Below are 18,035 nucleotides of genomic sequence, written 5' to 3' on the forward strand. Positions count from 1 at the left end.
TTATTAGTAAAATATCCATTGTCATTTGCGCTCAAGGAACCACTGTATGAGCCTATCCACATTTAGATCAAAGTCAGCTATTATTGAGGTGTAGGTGAGACGTCGACATTGCGTACAATTAGCTAACAAAAACAACAGTAAGCACACGTAGTAACAGCAACACTAAATATACGAATAAATGATTCGGCTACTGATTAAAGAAACACAAATAAAAAAATTACTTTCTTTCCCGGTTAATTGTATTGTATATAATATTGATAACAAGAGTTGCAATATTTAAGAACTGTTGCAAATGCAATTAAACAGAGTTTTTGTTTGCGGTATGAGATGAACACGCATAAATCGCTTGTCAATTGAATTCAATCAAAAAGACAATTTTTTAGCACATATGTATGTATTTGTACATGTCAACTTAGATTTTGGATAACGTTAAATTACACCTATTTATTTTGTATTTGTGCATTAAATGTTGATTAAATTTTTTAATAATTTTATTTTGGGAACGGTGAAAATTGTTGGTTTTGTTGTAATTTTCTTCACCAACTTAAAAAACTCAGTCCAATTCATTCACGCTTAGCTGATTATTTATTTCCACATCTCACGACACACTAAATACATATATTTTTCTCGCTTTCACACAATCGTTGAGTTGGTTGATACAATACAGTACGTCTTGTTTCTGCTAGGCCAAAAGTTTAAGTATTATGTTGTTCATTAACCGATGTGTTGTTTATCGGACTATTTAAACTGATCCATGTCCACTTTTAATGTCTGCTGTTAACACGATCTGAATCGGATGTGCAATGCTACGTTCGACTTTGCTTGCCTTTCTGCTTCAGTAGCGAATTGTGGTAGATGCAGCAAAATCAGCGTTATTGTTGAGTTATATTAGGGTCGTAGGATCCCCAAATTGTAGGGTAATTATTAATTATACTAATTTTTATATTATAGGGTAATTATTTGTAGATACTAATTTGTATTTTTAGATTTAAAAAAATTTAATCTTTAACTCAATATCAAAATTATAATAATTAATAATCAAAAATCTTCTTCTCTTCACGCAACAATTCAAAAGTAACTTAAATCTATATTTTCTAATTTTAACAAAGTTGAAACAAGTAAAGTAAAATTATAAACCCTACATTTATATCAGATTCAGTAGAAATAAAATTTGTTACATCGATCGAACGCCTAAAAACGCTAGGCCGAAAGTTCACTTTTCGGAAAAAATACAAAAAAATGTTAAAATTTTTTTTTCAATTAAATAAAAAAAAAAAAAAAAAAATCAGCCCACCCGGGATTAGTGGGGATGATTGCAGAATTGATTGAAGTTTTTTATGAGAAAAAAAATGGTGAAATTCGAAAAATCTCGAAAAACTGAAAAATTACAAAAAAAAACTTTACAAATTTTTTTTGTATTTTTTCCGAAAAGTACATTTAAAAACAAATTAAAAAAAAACAAGATCCCAAACGGTAAATTTTTGAAAAAGTTATAGCATTTTGAAAACAAAAACAGTGTTTTTTAAAAAATTCATAACTTCAAAATTGGTCGAAATGGGATGGAATACCCCATATATATAAATATATATATACATATAATTCAAATCAAACCTTTATAAAAAATATGGTATATAAAACTACACAAAGATTTCAAAATTGATTGAACAAATTGCGCAATGGCTTTCAAATTGATTGATGTAATTGTGCAATGGCTTTATTAGTAAAATATCCATTGTCATTTGAGCTCAAGGAACCACTGTATGAGCCTATCCACATTTAGATCAAAGTCAGCTATTATTGAGGTGTAGGTGAGACGTCGACGTTGCGTACAATTAGCTAACAAAAACAACAGTAAGCACACGTAGTAACAGCAACATTAAATATACGAATAAATGATTCGGCTACTGATTAAAGAAACACAAATAAAGAAATTACTTTCTTTCCTGGTTAATTGTATTGTATATAATATTGACAACAAGAGTTGCAATATTTAAGAACTGTTGCAAATGCAATTAAACAGAGTTTTTGTTTGCGGTATGAGATGAACACGCATAAATCGCTTGTCAATTGAATTCAATCAAAAAGACAATTTTTTAGCACATATGTATGTATTTGTACATGTCAACTTAGATTTTGGATAACGTTAAATTACACCTATTTATTTCTATTTGTGCATTAAATGTTGATTAAATTTTTTAATAATTTTATTTTGGGAACGGTGAAAATTGTTGGTTTTGTTGTAATTTTCTTCACCAACTTAAAAAACTCAGTCCAATTCATTCACGCTTAGCTGATTATTTATTTCCGTATCTCACGACACACTAAATACATATATTTTTCTCGCTTTCACACAATCGTTGAGTTGATTGATACAATACAGTACGTCTTGTTTATGCTAGGCCAAAAGTTTAAGTATTATGTTGTTCATTAACCGATGTGTTGTTTATTGGACTATTTAAACTGATCCATGTCCACTTTTACTGTCTGCTGTTAACACGATCTGAATCGGATGTGCAATGCTACGTTCGACTTTGCTTACTTTTCTGCTTCAGTAGCGAATTGTGGTAGATGCAGCAAAATCAGCGTTATTGCTTAGTTATAGTAGGGTGGTAGGATCGCGAAATTTTAGGGTAAATATTTGTAGATACTAATTTGTTATATAAGGAGGTAGGACCGCCAAATTGTAGGGTAATTATTTGTAGATACTAATTTGTATTTTTAGATTTAAAAAAATGTATCTTTATTTCAATATCAAAGTTATTATAATTAATAATAAATATTTTTCTTCTTTTCACGCAACAATTCAAAAGTAACTTTAATCTATATTTTCTAATTTTAACAAAGTTGAAATAAGTAAAGTAAAATTATAAAGCCTACATTTATATCAGATTCAGCAGAAATAAAATTTGTTACATCGACCGAACGCCTAAAAACGGTTTCCAGTAATAAAGAGTTTTCTACCTGAAAATATAATGATTAGAAATTTGAATGCATCTTAAAAATACTATAAAACTAAGGTGTGTAAAAATAACACTAATATGTCAGCCAGCATGTTTAATTCTTTTCAGTTTTTTCTATCATTACAAAACAGTAATTTAATAAACATATCATTTGAAAGCGACATAAATCTTAATATCCAAAATTCGTCCTTGTTATGACTATTCACTTTTGCATTACTCGCTGAAGGAATATAATTAGCGATTACCTTCCTCACATCATATCCTTGCATAAACAAATCTTTAAATTTCAATTCAAATGCCGTCATGATGGTTTCCAGACGCATTCAAACACTCAGGACACAAGTAGCGAATGTAATTGGCTATTATTTTATATCACATTTTGTACTATTTTTACACAAGACCTGGTCACGTTCTCAGATGCTTAGATTAGATTTTCTTTTCTACGCTCTTCACGGATACGTTTAAATGCCTCTGTTTTAACAAAGTCTACCGAATTATAAACCACTCCACTTTTTAAAGAGTTTTGCCTCAGGGAACCTTTCTTATTTGACTCCAGCTTGGTTGTGTGACATATAATTGCACTCTGGCAATTTACAGTTGGCGGATTTTCCAAGTCGAGATCAAAATACTGCACTCGCGGCTTATCTGTTATACTTGTAGATAAAGGAATCAATTTAATTGAAGATTGATTTATTGAAGCTGATTTCTGAAGCAAAAGTGCCTTATCGGCAGGTCCAGCACTGGATTGGGGCTTCGTTATTCCTGATGGTGGGAAAAGCGATCGTGGTAATGTTTTATTTTCAAAATTATTTATATCAGATTCAGCAGAAATAAAATTTGTTACATCGACAAAACGCCTAAAAGCGGTTTCCAGTAATGAAGTGTTCTCTACCTGAAAATAGGATAAACAGAAATTTTAATTCATTTTAAAAATACTATGAAACGTAGGTGTGTAAAAATAACACTAATATGTCATCCAGCATTTTTAATTCTTTTCAGTTTTTTCTATCATTAGAAAACAGTAATTTAATAAACATATTATTGTTGTTTAGGCTAGTGGCCTAATTAATTTCCTACCGGGTAGCCGCCCTCGACTTAACTATTTTTTCGTTTGTCAGCAAGCAACTGCTCACTTCCAATCGTCCTCTTGATCCAGCATTTTCTTTCGTTAAGAGAGAAAATTCGGGGTTCGGTGGCGATTTAGAAGGTTCCGTCGTCTCTGATTTAGTTTGCCTGCCAACAAATCACCATCTGATCCAGCGTTCGATTTTGGAGTTTCTCATTCAAACAAAAACGTAAGTTCCTACAATTATTTTATTGTGATATTAAATTAATACGTATTGACGAAATAAAGGCATATTTTAATTATTGTACATATTTCTATGTATAAATACTAATTATGTTTTTATTTCTTTTCCGCAAAATACAATTGGTTTCATTCCCGCCAATGTCGGGCGGCAATGTCCTTCGAGCTGTTCTACGAACAAGCAAGTATGTGTATAAAAAGAGCTTTGATATCAAAGAGGAGAATTTAAACAACAGGTGCCGAACATTTTACATACATACCTACATATTCATAATATTCACAAACCAAAAAAAAAATTTATTACGGATGAGTTTTTCTTTTTATCGTACTGAATAATAAATTCAGAAAAAACATACATATGTATATGATCGAGTGTTTTTTGCGGAGTTTTGAAACGAAAAAAAATTAGTTATAATAATTTTTTCATTTGTGCGCGAGAAATTTTGCATTTTTTTCTTTGTTTTCCAAGAGTTGGTGCACAGAAATTGGGAACTTCCTCTAATTTTTACCGCGCGCCTTCAAATTTGTATTGTTTTTTTCTTGTCGGTGGCACAAATATACGGTCAAGATTGCCCATTGGACACTGTTTTTTCACCCTTTTAATTCATCACAACACAGCACTGCACTATAAATTCAATTTATATAACTATCACATAATTTGTATGAATACAAAATCACTCGCGCCGCGTTTATTTCCATAATTATAATCGTTTTAATTTATAAATGTCATAATAATAGCGATTTGCAATCGCATTATTAAAAACAAGTGCAAGAAAAACTAGATAAAAGAAAAAAACAAATCAAGGCGAATTTGCATATCTAAATGCATGTGGTGGGTGGTGAGCAACTTCGAAATAGGAGTGCAAATCCCGAAATTAGTACTGCGAATACCGAAACCTCATAACGGAGGTTTAAATACACATTTTTGCTGGAATTTATTTTAAATAAAGTGTGCAATTATTTTTGAAATAATTTGTGATCTTTTTGAAATAATAAATAAATACTTTTGTACCAAAATTTCGAGTTTTTTCATTTTTCTGGAAATCAAGGAAACTGAAAGTTCCAGCCACGCTCAAGCTCACCCACGCCGAAGTGAATGATGCCAAAATCATCATTCAAACTCAACGGAAGTATTACGAATACACGATAGAGCTGCTTCACATGGCAGGACCCTTACCTAAAAAGAACACCCTTCTGACATTAAAACCAATGCTAGATGACTCAGGAATCATGCGAGTTTCCGGAAGATTAGATTATGCCACATGTAGCCCTAAGGAGCGGCACCCAATTGTCATACTCGAAAACTCTCGATTTTGTTCTCTTCTGTTGGACTTCCTCTATTCGAACCTACTGCACGCCGAAAAGCAGCTTATGATCCGAATGTACAGCATCAGTACTACATTCCACGTTTGAAGTAAAAGGTAACAAGTAAGGAAGGCTAAGTTCGGCTGTAACCGAACATTACATACTCAGCTGAGAGCTATGGAGACAAAATAAGGGAAAATCACCATGTAGGAAAATGAACCTAGGGTAACCCTGGAATGTGTTTGTATGACATGTGTATCAAATGGACGGTATTAAAGAGTATTTTAAGAGGGAGTAGGCCATAGTTCTATGGGTGGACGCAATTTAGGGATATCGCCATAAATGGGACCACGGTGACTCTAGAATTTGTTTGTATGATATGGGTATCAAACGAAAAGTGTTAATGAGTATTTTAAAAGGGAGTGGGCCTTAGTTCTATAGGTGGACGCCTTTTCGAGATATCGCCATAAAGGTGAACCAGGGGTGACTCTAGAATTTGTTTATACGATATGGGTATCAAATGAAAGGTGGTAATGAGTATTTTAAAAGGGAGTGGGCCTTAGTTCTATAGGTAGACGCCTTTTCGAGATATCGCCATAAATGTGGACCAGGGGTGACTCTAGAATACGTTTGTACGATATGGGTATCAAATGACAGGTGTTAATTACTATTTTAAAAGGGAGTGGGCGTTAGTTTTATAGGTGGAGGCCTTTTCGAGATATTGACCAAAATATGGACCAGGATGACCCAGAACATCATTTGTCGGGCACCGCTAATTTATTTATATATGTAATACCACGAACAGTATTCCTGCCAAGATTCGAAGGTCTTTTGATTTCGCCCTGCAGAACTTTTTCATTTTCTTCTACTTAATATGGTAGGTGTCATACCCATTTTGCAAAGTTTTTTTCTAAAGTTATATTTTGCGTCAATAAACCAATCCAATTACCATGCTCCATACCTTTTTTCGCAACTGGTATAAAATTATGGCATTTTTTTTCATTTTTATCCGTGGTCATCATCGATTTAAAAAAGCATTTGAACACGTTAGCTCCAACCGAGACATTGCGTCACGGGACCAGTACGGTTTTTTGTTACAAGGATCTCAATTCATGTTCTCACGTATTTGTTCGCAATGACCAAATTGGGCCATCTTTTCATCACCGTACGAAGGTCCGTTCAAAGTCATCACACGGCACGATAAATATTTCATAGTCAACTATAAAAATCACAATACCGCGATTTAAATTGTACGCTTTGTTAACTGCTAACTTGTAATTTTTTTTTAGTTATTCTTAACGTACATTCAAAATTTGTATTTACATACATTAAACTATGTCATTGCAAATATTTCGTATCACTTAAGTTTTTTTATGTATTTGGTAAAAGCTTTAACATAATAACAAAAATTAATTTTACATAATTTGTTTAAGAAGGCAAGTTATGTGGCAATTACATTCCCACTAATTCCCATATTCACCTTATAGTTAGTCAATACATATTTATAATTAACTCCCGACCTATGATGCATTTTGTTGTTGCACATAGTGGTTTGCGAGAACGAAGAACATAATACAAATAGCAACAAGTAAGAACGGGACTCTCTTCGGCTGTGCCGAAGACTTCATACCTTTCATGAATGGGGCTGAACAATAATCTTATCATGTTCGTAATCTCCGAATAATCGGATGTATAAGATAAGAAATATATAGTGAACAGATCTACATACCTAAACGATTTTTAAGATAAATATAAAATAAATAAATAATAGTTTAAAAAAACTAAAAAACACGCTTTTATAACCGAACTAAAAAATAGAAAATAATTTTCAATTAAAAAGAGTTTATATAACAGTAGTAGAAGGTCAAACAATCATTTATAGTTAATCACCTCAAAACAAAATTATAATAAAATTTAAGTTATTAACAGAATAATTTAATTCACAGTAAAACGCGTGGGATGCTTGATATTGAATGTTACAATCATTCTATTGGCAACTATCTGAGAGGAAAGATATGAAATGTAGTCAAATGCACCCCACGCTTTTTACTGTGAATTAAATTATTCTGTTAATAACTTAAATTTTATTATAATTTTATTTTGAGGTAATTAACTATAAATGATTATTTGACCTTCTACTACTGTTATATAAACTGTTTTTAATTGAAAATTATTTTCTATTTTTTATTTTGGTTAGCTATAAAAGCGTGTTTTTTTAGTTTTTAGTTCAAGTAATTTTAAAAGTTTTAGTCGAGAGTGATGAAACCTCGAAACGCCAGCGGTCCATGGATAGATCCAACCCCAATCCACCGAAAAGGGCCAAGATGCAGGGAGGCTGGACGCGGCCTTTCGCCGAAATTGCCAAGAGTCGGCAGATAATTGGCATTATAGACGAGAGAAGCGAAGATGGCAGGATCCCGAAACAACAGTGGAAGTGGATCGAGGCCGCGCTCGCTACGGTGACCGTTAAGGTTAAGAAAGACAACCCTGGTCCACCGCCATCTTACACGGATGCAGGGTGGTTCCGGGGCAATATCAAGCTAATTGCCTGTGACGACGCCAGGTCGGTAAACCTCTATAGGGCCGCCGTCACACTGATAGGGGTGATATTCCCGGGCACGCGCCTCAAGGTAGTGGAGGCGCGTGATATCCCCTCACGACCAAGGGATAGAGCCAGGGTTCCAGTGACGCCAACGGACCCAGCTGACATCCTGGAGCTGCTCCAAGAGTACAACCCGCCACAGGTTTGGAAGTGAACCCGGATAAAACCGAGCTTGTCCTCTTCACGAGGAGGTACAAAGTACCAAATTTTATACCGCCAATAATTGGGGGTACGTTCTTGGCGTTTATCGATCAAGTCAAGTATTTGGGAGTCATTCTGGATAGGTAGCTATTCTGGAGTGACCATTCTTCTGACGATTCTTCTTTATGGTGCCTTGGTCTGGTGGCCTGCACTAGATAAAAGCCTTTATACGTGTGCAAAGTTTCAATCAAATTTATGGCCATTCAAAGTGGTAGTAAGGCCAATTGACCTTATGGCCGTTGACCTTATGTTACCCCAGCATCACATTAATTCATTGTCATCGAGCCTTGATACGCGTGCAAAGTTTCAATCAAACTTATGGCCATTAAAAGTGGTAATAAGGCCAACTGACCTTATGGCCGTTGACCTTATGTCACCGCACCATCACATTAATGCATTGTCATTGAGCCTTGATACGTGTGCAAAGTTTCAATCAAACTTATAGCCATTCAAAGTGGTAATAAGGCCAATTGACCTTATGGCCGTTGACCTTATGTCTCCACACCACCACATTAAAGCATTGTCATCGGTCCCTGATATGTATGCAAAGTTTCAAATTAATCAGAATTCTAGAAACCGGTGAAAATTAAGCTCAAAGATTCCGTTACATACAGGCCAAACTAATAAAAGCGTGTTAAAAACAGGTAGGTACTTTGTGTGAGGATGCAAAGTTTCAGGTTTTTTGTGGTCTGCGTGTAAAAACTATGACTACGAATCACGTATTTCAACAATATATGATGTAATCGTAACTATTTGATGAAATTTGATGAATTTTGATATTTTTTACAGTTTGTATGGGGTATATAATATGTATACCACCGGTCTCTATGATCTTTTCAGACAACAATATATGCTATATACGTAAGCACGGGACTCTCTTCGGCTGTGCCGAAGACTTCATACCTTTCATGAATGGGGCTGAACAATAATCTTATCCCGTTCGTAATCTCCGAATAATCGGATGTATAAGATAAAAAATATATAGTGAACAGATCTACATACCTGAACGATTTTTAAGATAAATATAAAATAAATAAATAATAGTTTAAAAAAACTAAAAAAACACGCTTTTATAACCGAACTAAAAAATAGAAAATAATTTTCAATTAAAAAGAGTTTATACAACAGTAGTAGAAGGTCAAACAATCATTTATAGTTAATCACCTCAAAATAAAATTATAATAAAATTTAAGTTATTAACAGAATAATTTAATTCACAGTAAAACGCGTTGAATGTTACAATCATTCTATTGGCAACTATCTGAGAGGAAAGATATGAAATGTATTCAAATGCACCCCACGCTTTTTACTGTGAATTAAATTATTCTCTTAATAACTTAAATTTTATTATAATTTTATTTTGAGGTGATTAACTATAAATGATTGTTTGACCTTCTACTACTGTTATATAAACTGTTTTTAATTGAAAATTATTTTCTATTTTTTAGTTCGGTTAGCTATAAAAGCGTGTTTTTTTAGTTTTTTTAAACTATTATTTATTTTTAATTTTTTAGTTCAAGTAATTTTAAAAGTTTTTGTCGAGAGTGATGAAACCTCGAAACGCCAGCGGTCCATGGATGGATCCAACCCCACGCCACCGAAAAGGGCCAAGACGCAGAGAGGCTGGACGCGGTCTTTCGCCGAAATTGCCAAGGGTCGGCAAATAATTGGCATTATAGACGAGAGAAGCGAAGATGGCAGGATCCCGAAACAACAGTGGAAGTGGATCGAGGCCGCGCTCGCTACGGTGGACGTTAAGGTTAAGAAAGACAACCCTGGTCCACCGCCATCTTACACGGATGCAGGGTGGTTCCGGGGCAATATCAAGCTAATTGCCTGTGACGACGCCAGGTCGGTAAACCTCTATAGGGCCGCCGTCACACTGATAGGGGTGATATTCCCGGGCACGCGCCTCAAGGTAGTGGAGGCGCGTGATATCCCCTCACGACCAAGGGATAGAGCCAGGGTTCCAGTGACGCCAACGGACCCAGCTGACATCCTGGAGCTGCTCCAAGAGTACAACCCGCCACAGGTTTGGAAGTGAACCCGGATAAAACCGAGCTTGTCCTCTTCACGAGGAGGTATAAAGTACCAAATTTTATACCGCCAATAATTGGGGGTACGTTCTTGGCGTTTATCGATCAAGTCAAGTATTTGGGAGTCATTCTGGATAGGTAGCTATTCTGGAGTGACCATTCTTCTGACGATTCTTCTTTATGGTGCCTTGGTCTGGTGGCCTGCACTAGATAAAAGCCTTTATACGTGTGCAAAGTTTCAATCAAATTTATGGCCATTCAAAGTGGTAGTAAGGCCAATTGACCTTATGGCCGTTGACCTTATGTTACCGCAGCATCACATTAATTCATTGTCATCGAGCCTTGATACGCGTGCAAAGTTTCAATCAAACTTATGGCCATTAAAAGTGGTAATAAGGCCAACTGACCTCATGGCCGTTGACCTTATGTCACCGCAACATCACATTAATGCCTTGTCTTTGAGCCTTGATACGAGTGCAAAGTTTCAATCAAACTTATGGCCATTCAAAGTGGTAATAAGTCCAATTGACCTTATGGTCGTTGACCTTATGCCACCTCACCATCACATTAATGCATCCTTACCGAGCCTTGATACGCGTGCAAAGTTTCAATCAAACCTATGGCCATTAAAAGTGGTAATAAGGACAATTGACCTTATGGCCGTTGACCTTATGTCACCGCGCCATCACATTAATGCATTGTCATTGAGCCTTGATACGTGTGCAAAGTTTCAATCAAACTTATAGCCATTCAAAGTGGTAATAAGGCCAATGGACCTTATGGCCGTTGACCTTATGTCACCACACCACCAAATTAATGCATTGTCATCGGTCCCTGATATGTATGCAAAGTTTCAAATTAATCAGAATTCTAGAAACCGGTGAAAATTAAGCTCAAAGATTCCGTTACATACAGGCCAAGCTAATAAAAGCGTGTTAAAAACAGGTAGGTACTTTGTGTGAGGATGCAAAGTTTCAGGTTTTTTGTGGTCTGCGTGTAAAAACTATGACTACGAATCACGTATTTCAACAATATATGATGTAATCGTAACTATTTGATGAAATTTGATGAATTTTGATATTTTTTACAGTTTGTGTGGGGTATATAATATATATACCACCGGTCTCTATGATTTTTTCAGACAACAATATATGCTATATACGTAAGCACGGGACTCTCTTCGGCTGTGCCGAAGACTTCATACCTTTCATGAATGGGGCTGAACAATAATCTTATCCCGTTCGTATAAGATAAAAAATATATAGTGAACAGATCTACATACCTAAACGATTTTTAAGATAAATATAAAATAAATAAATAATAGTTTAAAAAAACTAAAAAAACACGCTTTTATAACCGAACTAAAAAATAGAAAATAATTTTCAATTAAAAAGAGTTTATACAACAGTAGTAGAAGGTCAAACAATCATTTATAGTTAATCACCTCAAAATAAAATTATAATAAAATTTAAGTTATTAACAGAATAATTTAATTCACAGTAAAACGCGTTGAATGTTACAATCATTCTATTGGCAACTATCTGAGAGGAAAGATATGAAATGTAGTCAAATGCACCCCACGCTTTTTACTGTGAATTAAATTATTCTCTTAATAACTTAAATTTTATTATAATTTTATTTTGAGGTGATTAACTATAAATGATTGTTTGACCTTCTACTACTGTTATATAAACTGTTTTTAATTGAAAATTATTTTCTATTTTTTAGTTCGGTTAGCTATAAAAGCGTGTTTTTTTAGTTTTTTTAAACTATTATTTATTTTTAATTTTTTAGTTCAAGTAATTTTAAAAGTTTTTGTCGAGAGTGATGAAACCTCGAAACGCCAGCGGTCCATGGATGGATCCAACCCCACGCCACCGAAAAGGGCCAAGACGCAGGGAGGCTGTACGCGGTCTTTCGCCGAAATTGCCAAGGGTCGGCAAATAATTGGCATTATAGACGAGAGAAGCGAAGATGGCAGGATCCAGAAACAACAGTGGAAGTGGATCGAGGCCGCGATCGCTACGGTGGCCGTTAAGGTTAAGAAAGACAACCCTGCTCCACCGCCATCTTACACGGATGCAGGGTGGTTCCGGGGCAATATCAAGCTAATTGCCTGTGACGACGCCAGGTCGGTAAACCCCTATAGGGCCACCGTCACGCTGATAGGGTTGATATTCCCGGGCGCGCGCCTCAAGGTAGTGGAGGCGCGTGATATCCCCTCACGACCAAGGGCTAAAGCCAGGGTTCTAGTGACGCCAGCGGACGCAGCTGACATCCCGGAGCTGCTCCAAGAGTACAACCCGCCACAGGTTTGGAAGTGAACCCGGATAAAACCGAGCTTGTCCTCTACACGAGGAGGTACAAAGTACCAAATTTTATACCGCCAATAATTGGGGGTACGTTCTTTGCGTTTAGCGATCAAGTCAAGTATTTGGGAGTCATTCTGGATAGGAAGCTATTCTGGAGTGACCATACAGTGGAGCGATCCAAGAAGGCAGCAGCAGAGCTGTTCACCTGCAAGGGGGCAATTGGCACCTCCTGGGGATTCTCCCCTAAGGTGACCTACTGGATTTACACAGCCATTGTGCGCCCGATTCTTCTTTATGGTGCCTTGGTCTGGTGGCCTGCACTAGCTAAAGGCCTTTATACGTGTGCAAAGTTTTAATCAAATTTATGGCCATTCAAAGTGGTAATAAGGCCAATTGACCGTTGAACTTATGTTACCGCACCATCACATTAATTCGTTGTCATCGAGCCTTGATACGCGTGCAAAGTTTCAAAGTGGTAATAAGGCCAACTGACCTTATGGCCGTTGACCTTATGTCACCGCACCATCACATTAATGCATTGTCATTGAGCCTTGATACGTGTGCAAAGTTTCAATCAAACTTATGGCCATTCAAATTGGTAATAAGGCCAATCGACCTTATGGCCGTTGACCTTATGTCACCTCACCATCACGTTAATGCATCGTCATCGAGCCTTGATACGCGTGCAACGTTTCAATCAAACCTATGGCCATTAAAAGTGGTAATAAGGCCAATTGACCTTATGGCCGTTGACCTTATGTCACCGCACCATCACATTAATGCATTGTCATTGAGCCTTGATACGTGTGCAAAGTTGCAATCAAACTTATGGCCATTCAAAGTGGTAATAAGGCCAATTGACCTTATGGCCGTTGACCTTATGACACCATACCACCACATTAATGCATTGTCATTGGTCCCTGATACGTATGCAAAGTTTCAAATTAATCATAATTCTAGAAACCGGTGCAAATTAAGCTCAAAGATTCCGTTACATACAGGCCAAGCTAATAAAAGCGTGTTAAAAACAGGTAGGTACTTTGTGTGAGGATGACAAGTTTCAGGTTTTTTGTGGTCTGCGTGTAAAAAGTATGACTCCGAATCACGTATTTCAACAATTTTGAATTTTGAAGCTTCTAGCCGTAAAAAAAGGGGCAAAAATTACAGTTTATATGGGGTATATAATATATATAAGTGTATGAGATATAAACTATATATACCAGCGATCTCAATGATTTTTTCAGACAACAATATATACGCTATTAACGTAAGCATTTGGTGAAATTTGAAGCTTCTAGCCGTTAAAATGGGGAAGAAATTGCGCAAAGTTTCTCATCTGAAAAATCGGTTGTATGAGATATATACTCTATATACCACCGGTCTCTATGATTTTTTCAGACAACAATATATGCTATCACGTAAGCATTTGGTGAAAGTTGAGCATATCTAAACGTCTTTTAAGATAAATATAAAATAAATAGTAGGTAGGCACTTTGTGTGAGGATGCAAAGCTTCACGTTTTTTGTGGTATGCATGTAAAAACTATGACTACGAATCACGTATTTCTAAAATATATGACGTAAACGCAACTATTTGATGAAATTTAATGAATTTTGAAGCTTCTAGCCGTAAAAAAGGGGCAAAAATTACAGTTTATATGGGGTATATAATATATATACCACCGATCTCTATGATTTTTTCAGACAAAAATATATGCTATATACGTAAGCATTTGGTGAAATTTGAAGCTTCTAGCTGTTAAAATGGGGCAGGAATTGCGCAAAGTTTCTTATCTGAACAATCGGTTGTATGAGATATATACTATATATACCACAGATCTCAATGGTTTTTTAGACATCAATATATGCTATACACGTAAGCATTTGGTGAAATTTGAAGCTTCTAGCTGTTAAAATGGGGCCGAAATCGCAAAAAAAATATATATTTATATACTATATATATATATACTATATATGCCATCATATATATATTATATATATCACCGATCTCTATGATTTTTTGACACAACAATATATACTATATACGTATATACAATATGTGCTATATACGTTAGCAATCGGTGAAATTTGAAGCTTATAGCTGTTAAAATGGGGTAGAAATTGCGAAAAGTTTCTTATCTGAACAAATGGTTGTATGAGATATATACTATATATACAACCGATCTCTATGATTTTCTCAGACAACAATATATGCTATATACGTAAGCATTCGGTGCAATTTGAAGCTTCTATCTGTTAAAATGGGGCTAAAATTGCGAAAATATATATATATATACTATATATACCACCATATATATAGTATATATATACCACCGATCTTTATGATTTTTTCAGACAACAACAGGATGTATGGAGGAGTACTCCGATCCTGCCGGTTCCAATAAATGTCTAATCGGACACACAAATAACCCCGCTCACCAAATTTTATCAAGATATCTCAAAAATTGAGGGACTAGTTTGCATACAAACAGACAGACGGACAGACGGACATGGCTAAATCAGCTCAGCTCTTCATCCTGATTATATCGGTATACTTAATGGTGAGTCTATCTATTTTCCTTTAAGGACTTACAATTTTGGGTTTCGTGCCGAAATTAATATACCATTTCATTTTCATGAAAGGTATAAAAATAGGTAGGTACTTTGTGTGAGGATGCAAAGCTTCACGTTTTTTGTGGTCTGCATGTAAAACCTACGACTGCGAATCAGGTATTTCAAAAATATATGAAGTAAACGTAACTATTTGATGAATTTTGAAGCTTTGGCTGTAAAAAAGGGGCAAAAATGACAGTTTATATGAAGTATATACTATATATACCACCGATCTCTATGCTATATACGTAAGCATTTGGTGAAATTTGAAGCTTCTAGCTGTTAAAACGGGGAAGAAATTGGGCAAATTTTCTTATCTGAACAATCGGTTGTATGAGATATATACTATGTATACCACCGATCTCAATGATTTTTTCAGACATCAATATATGCTATACACGTAAGCATTTGGTGAAATTTAAAGCTTCTAGCTGTTAAAACGGGAAAGAAATTGGGCAAAGTTTCTTATCTGAACATTCGGTTGTATGAGATATGTACTATATATACCACCGATCTCAGTGATTTTTTCAGACATCAATATATGCTATACACGGTGAAATTTGAAGCTTCTAGCTGTTAAAATGGGGCTAAAATTGCGAAAATATATATATATACTACATATATATTATATATACCACCATATATATACTATATATACCACCGATCTTTATGATTTTTTCAGGCAACTATGTATGCTATATGCGTAAGCATTCGATGAAATTTGAAGCCTCTAGCTCTTAAAATAGGGCAGTAATTTCGAAAAGTTTCTTATCTGAACAATCGGTTGTGGGGAATATATACTATATATACGACCGATCTCATCAATTTTTTCAGGCAACAATAGGTGCAAGATACAAAATTATATGGTGAAGTTTGAAGCTTCAATCTGTCAAATTTTATCTAGATATCTCAAAAATTGAGGGTTTAGTTTGCATACAAACAGACAGACGGACAGACGGACATGGCTAAATCAACTCAGCTCTCCATCCTGCTTATTTCGGTATACTTAATGGTGGGTCTATCTCTTTTCCTTTAAGGACTTACAATTTTGGGTTTCGTGACGAAATTAATATACCATTTCATTTTAATGAAAGGTATAAAAATAGGTAGGTACTTTGTGTGAGGATGCAAAGCTTCGCGTTTTTTGTGGTCTGCATGTAAAAACTATGACTACGAATCACGTATTTCAAAAATATATGATGTAAACGTAACTATTTGATGACATTTGATGACTTTTAAAGCTTCCAGCCGTGAAAAAGGGGCAAAAATGACAGTTTATATGAAGTATATAATATATGTACCACCGATCTCTATGATTTTTTCAACACTACAATATATGCTATATACGTAAGGATTTGGTGAAATTTGAGCTTTTAGCTGTTAAAACGGGGCAGAAATTGTGCAAAGTTTCTTATATGAACAATCGGTTGTATGAGATATATACTATGTATACCACCGATCCCATAATTTTTTTAAGCATCAATATATGCTATACATGTAAGCAATTGGTGAAATTTGAAGCTTCTAGCTGTTAAAATAGGGCAGAAATCGCAAAAAAAATATATATACTATATATACCATCATATATATATTATATATATCACCGATCTCTATGATTTTTTGACACAACAATATATACTATATATGTAAGCAATCGGTGAAATTTGAAGCTTATAGCTGTTAAAATGGGGTAGAAATTGCGAAAAGTTTCTTATCTGAACAATCGGTTGTATGAGATATATTATATATATACAACCGATATTTATGATTTTTTCAGACAACAATATATGCTATATACGTAAGCATTCGGTAAAATTTGAAGATTCTAGCTGTTAAAATGGGGCTAAAATTGCGAATATATATATATATACTACATATATATTATATATACCACCATATATATACTATATATACCACCGATCTTTATGATTTTTTCAGGCAACTATATATGCTATATGCGTAAGCATTCGTTGAAATTTGAAGCCTCTAGCTCTTAAAATAGGGCAGTGATTTCGAAAAGTTTCTTATCTGAACAATCGGTTGTGGGGAATATATACTATATATACGACCGATCTCATCAATTTTTTCAGGCAACAATAGGTGCAATATACAAAATTATATGGTGAAGTTTGAAGCTTCAATCTGTTAAATTGAGTAAGATATGACAAAAATCCTCTTTTTCTGAAAAATCGGTTGTATGGAGGATGTATGCTATAGTGATCCGATCCGGCCGGTTCCGACAAATGTCTAATGGGACACCCAAATACACCCGGTCATCAAATTTTATCAAGATATCTCAAAAATTGAGGGACTAGTTTGCATACAAATATACAGACGGACAGGCGGACACCCAAATACACCCGCTCACCAAATTTTATCAATACATCTCAAAAATTGAGGGACTAGTTTACATACAAACAGACAGACGGACAGACGGACATGGCTAAATAAACTCAGCTCTTCATCCTGTATATTTCGGTATATTTAATGGTGGGGCTATCTATTTTCCTTTAAGGACATACAATTTTGGGTTTCGTGACGAAATTAATATACCATTTCATTTTCATGAAAGGTATAAAAATAGATAGGTACTTTGTGTGAGGATGCAAAGCTTCACGTACTATATAAAATGGGGTAGAAAATGCGAAAAGTTTCTTATCTGAACAATCGGTTGCATCAGATATATACTATATATACAACC

The sequence above is a fragment of the Eurosta solidaginis genome, chromosome 5 (genome assembly GCF_040869045.1).
Source record: "Eurosta solidaginis isolate ZX-2024a chromosome 5, ASM4086904v1, whole genome shotgun sequence".
In the NCBI taxonomy this organism is placed as follows: domain Eukaryota; kingdom Metazoa; phylum Arthropoda; class Insecta; order Diptera; family Tephritidae; genus Eurosta; species Eurosta solidaginis.